This window comes from Bos taurus, chromosome 27, assembly GCF_002263795.3.
Source record: "Bos taurus isolate L1 Dominette 01449 registration number 42190680 breed Hereford chromosome 27, ARS-UCD2.0, whole genome shotgun sequence".
In the NCBI taxonomy this organism is placed as follows: Eukaryota; Metazoa; Chordata; class Mammalia; order Artiodactyla; family Bovidae; genus Bos; species Bos taurus.
The window spans coordinates 15,475,422-15,480,337 of record NC_037354.1 but is presented as its reverse complement, the minus strand read 5'-3'; the positions used below and the strand labels follow the sequence as shown (position 1 = coordinate 15,480,337).

General features: G+C 48.7%; 1 non-coding gene across 1 annotated transcript; it reads left to right on the top strand.

Moving 5' to 3' along the window:
- Nucleotides 1-3,441: 3,441 nt before the first annotated feature.
- TRNAC-ACA (transfer RNA cysteine (anticodon ACA)) lies at nt 3,442-3,513 on the top strand. The gene has a single exon. It is a non-coding gene; the product is annotated as a tRNA-Cys (tRNA).
- Nucleotides 3,514-4,916: the final 1,403 nt, after the last annotated feature.

Below are 4,916 nucleotides of genomic sequence, written 5' to 3'. Positions count from 1 at the left end.
GAAAAGTCAAAGTTAAGTCACTCAGTCGTGTCCGACTCTTAGCGACCCCATGGACTGCAGCCTACCAGGCTCCTCCGTCCATGGGATTTTCCAGGCAAGAGTACTGGAGTGGGGTGATTGATTATTTTAGGTGGCTATGGTTTTGCCAGGTTCTGAGAGTGCCAAGTTTCCATTCTTGGTCTTTTAGGCACTGAGTATCTCTCTGGACTGTGATGCCAATTTACTACCTGCTGCAGGAAACACTGAAGTAAAATAAATAAGGAAGTGACACAGTGATCAAATATGTATAGCTTGCCATGAATAATAAACGCTCAGGAAAAATAGTTTGAATGTCATAGCATTACTCAGTGTAGCCACTAGAGAGCGATCTCATACAGCTAGTACACCATTATGTTTGTGAGGGATGGCATAAGAAAATTCTTAACGCCACAGACTGCTTGGCTTAATGGGGAGAGGAGGGGAGGACGGTGGGATGGGGAACACATGTTATACCTGTGGCGGATTCATTTTTGATATTTGGCAAAACTAATACAATTATGTAAAGTTTAAAAATAAAATAAAATTAGAAAAAAAGAAAAGAAAATTCTTAACGCCACAGACTGCTTGGCTTAAATAATAAATGGATTTTCTCACAATTCTAGAGTGTAGGAGTCTCAAATCCAATATATCAGCAGCTTTGGTTTCTGATGGCTGCCTTCTTGTTGTGTCCTGATCACATCTCCCCTGGGGGAGGGAGTGGGCTGCACTCGGGCCCGGGGCGGCAAACTTACAGCCAGGGGTGCCCGGAGCCGACCTCCTGCACGCTTCGCTCCTCGCCGCCTTGCCAGGCCTCTGCCTCCGGCTTCTGGAGAGGCGATCCGCGAGGGCATGCTGGGGCTGGCGTGTTGCCGTGGCAACCCGATCCCTGCAGGGTAGCGGCGCTCAGCGCCTCCCGGGCTCCTCGGAACAGGAGAGGGAACTCCGGGGAACCTGCGCCCGGGCCGTGCGGCTGAGGGTGTGTGGTCTAGGGGCGCGGCGCGGCCGAAGAGAGGCCGGGAGGAAGCCGGTGAGAGAGACCAGTGCCTCCTGCTTTCTCAGCGCCTGGCTTTCAGCCCCAGGAGCCCGGCGCGCCCTGACTCCCGGCGGCGCCGCCTGGCCGCTGGAGAGCGCGGGTCAGCCTGGAACGCTGGTCCGGGATGCGCGCGCCCCCTTCCGCTCCCGCAGTGCGGTCTGCGCGCCGGACCCGAGCCGGAAGACTGTGCCCGGAGGGCCTCGCAGTGGCTCCAGCCCTCCCTGGGGTGGGGGGAGGGTGCGGGGCTGGGGAGGCCCCCGCTGACCCCGGTCCGCAGGTACTGGCGTGCAATAGGCATCCCAGGGTCAGCGCCGCCGAGCTTCCGCGGCCCCGCACAGGATGCTCGTCCTGCATCCGTGAGACGCGGAAACACTCGCATCACGAACTTGCTAAATCCAGCCTCCTATCCACTCCAGTATTCTTGCCTGGAGTGTCCCATGGACAGAGGAGCCTGGCAGGCTACAGTCCATGGGGTCGCACAGAGTCGGACATGACTGAGTCGGTCGCACTGAGTCGGATACACACACACACACACACTGGCCCCTCACTCGTCCCCAGAGGTTCCTTGATTCGGTTGTCGAGTCTGCCACCCCGCAGGCCACTGATCTCCCCCTAAACTTGATTTAGCCCTGATTTTGTGCAGCACACCTTACCTAAGCCTTTACAGCCATCATGGCATTTAATTCTTTCAGCAAAATCCAGGTAGGTGGTTCAGTTCATTACACTCGCTCAGTTGTGTCCGACTCTTTGCGACCCCATGGACCGCAGCTCGCCAGGGCTCCCTGTCCATCACCAACTCCTGTTTTTACCCAAACTCATGTCCATCGAATCCGTGATGCCATCCAACCATCCCACCCTCTTTCGTCCCCTTCTGCTCCTGCCTTCAGTCTTTCCCAACATCATGGTCTTTTCAAATGTGTCAGTTCAGGTGGCCAAAGGATTGGAGTTTCAGCTTCAGCATCAGTCCTTCCAATGAATATTCAGGATTGATTTCCTTTAGAATGGACTGGTTGAATCTCCTTGCAGTTCAAGGGACTCTGAAGAGTCTTCTCCAACACCACAGTTCAAAAGCATTAATTCTTCCAGGCTCAGCTTTCTTTATAGTCCAACTCTCACATCCATACATGACCACTGGAAAAACCATACCATTGACTAAATGGACCTTTGTTAGCAAAATATTGTCTCAGCTTTTTAATATGCTGTCTGGGTTGGTCATAACTTTCCTTCCAAGGCTTCATGGCTACAATCATCAACTGCAGTGATTTTCGAGCCCCCCCCCCCCACAAATAAAGTCAGCCACCGTTTCCCTATCTATTTGCCATGAAGTGATGGGACCGGATGCCATGATCTTAGTTTTCTGATTGTTGAGCTTTAAGCCAATTTTTTCACTCTCCTCTTTCACTTTCATCAAAAGGCTCTTTAATTCTTCTTCACTTTCTGCCCTAAGGGTGGTGTCATCTTCATATCTGAGGTTATTGATATTTCTCCCAGCAATCTTGATTTCAGCTTGTGCTTCTTCCAGCCCAGCGTTTCTCATGATGTACTCTGCATATAAGTTAAATAAGCAGGGTGACAATATACAGCCTTGATGTACTCCTTTTCCTATTTGGAACAAGTCTGTTATTCCATGTCCAGTTCTAACTGTTGCTTCCTGACCTGCATACAGGTTTCTCAAGAGGCAGGTCAGGTGGTCTGGTAGTCCCATCTCTTGAAGAATTTTCCACAGTTTATTGTGATCCACACAGTCAAAGGCTTTGACATAGTCAAAGCAAAAATAGATGTTTTTCTGGAACTCTCTTGCTTTTTCCATGATCCAGCAGATGTTGGCAATTTGATTTCTGGTTATTCTGCCTTTTCTAAAACCAGCTTGAACATCTGGAAGTTCACAGTTCATGTATTGCTGAAGCCTGGCTTGGAGAATTTTGAGAATTACTTTACTAGCGTGTGAGATGAGTGCAATTGTGCGGTAGTTTGAGCATTCTTTGACATTGCCTTTCTTTGGGACTGGAATGAGAAGTATTTTCATTCCAAAAGGTAGGACGTGTTACCTCTATTTTGAGGGGAAGATGCTGCAGGCTGGGAAGAGACCCCTGCCCCGTATAACCTCTAGGCCAGGGCGGAAGTACCAAGCCCCTCCAGCCGTGGCCTGGTCTCCATTGCCACATGAGTGCAGCTCGTAAAAAATCCCAAACACTCATCCTCAGGGAGAATTTCATTCAGTTCAACAGTTGAGACCAAGCAGAAGCCTATCTTTGTAGGTGGCTCTCTCCTTACCCTCCAAGAGGGGACTGGAAACAATCTTTCTAAACTCTGTTCAAACCAGAGATATAATGTGTCATGGATTATGGCATTACACTTTATTGACATATAATAACCAACTTTTAATATCTTCCCGGGTGGCTCAGATGGTAAAGCATCTGCCTACAATGCGGGAGACCTGGGTTCGATCCCTAGGTCGGGAAGATCCTCTAGAGAAGGAAATGGCAACCCGATCCAGTATTCTTGCCTGGAGAATCCCATGGATGGAGGAGCGTGGTAGGCTACAATCCATGGGGTCGCAGAGAGTCGGATGGGACTGAGCGACTTCACTTTCACTTTAATAACACTTTATCATTGGAAGGATCTCTCCCTACTTTATTATATTTCATGTCATAATCACAATTTACACCATGAAGCGAGTGATTGTCTTTATTTTACGTGGATGTAAACTGAAGCCCAGAGAGGGTCAGCAGTTTTGCCCAAGGTCACACACCTATTAGGCAGTTGGTTCCTTATTTCATGCCCCCCATACCTGCAGTAATACAGATATTCCTCTAAAGTAGCCCACATTCCAGCCATCACAATGTACACAAATGTTGTCCCACGGATTATACAGTAGGGAGGGCCCAGGGGTAGAGACCATCTGCCCTCTGCTCTCATTCCTCCCTTCTCATTTCTGACCCCACCGCCCAGCGTGGCACCTGGCATACGGTGGACCCTCAATGAATGCTTGTTGAATGGATGAATCCTAGCCTTACTTTGTAATCATCTCTCAGCTTTCCCTTCTGTTAGCCAGGCCCCTGTGTTAGATCCTCTTCCAGTTCTGGTAAGCTTCAACACAGATGTGATAAAAGCCATTTGTTGAATTGCTACACTCTGTCCTAGGCTCTTTATACAATGTACCATTTATTCCTTGCCTTCCCTGGTGGCTTCCCTGGTGGCTCAGATGGTAAAGAATCCACTTGCCAAAGCAGGAGACCTGGGTTCCATCCCTAGGTTGGGAAGATCCCCTGGAAGAGGAGCAACCCACTCCAGTATTCTTTCCTGGAGAATGTGGACAGAAGAGCCTGGCGGGCTACAGCCCATGGGGTTGCAAAGAGTCGGACACAGCTGAGAGACTAAGCGCATAGAATTTACTCCTTAACAACCCTGTGAGGTGAGAGTTATTTCTTCCATTTTATAAGAGAAGAGACAGACTTAGAGAGAGAATTAGAAGTTACAAACTGTAGAGTCACAGAGTCTATTCAGTGTCAAACCCCAGGGCCTGTCCTATTGAACCACCATGTTGGCACTGTTTTTTTGGATATTGCATTTCTGATCTCGACCTTGAGCCAAGAATGAATCATATATATATATGTGTGTATATATACACACATATATATATAGATGATTATGATTGCTCTAAGGGCAAGGAAGGAGCAGTTACTTGGTGTATTTCTTCATAATTGTGTGTTAGTCGCTCAGTTATGTCTGACTCTTTGCGACCCCATGGACTGTAGCCAGCCAAATTCCTTTGTCCATGAAATTCTCCACGCAAGAATACTGGAGTGGGTTGCCAGTATATAATGGGTATATGTGGTCCTGCAACAGAAATAATATTTTTTTC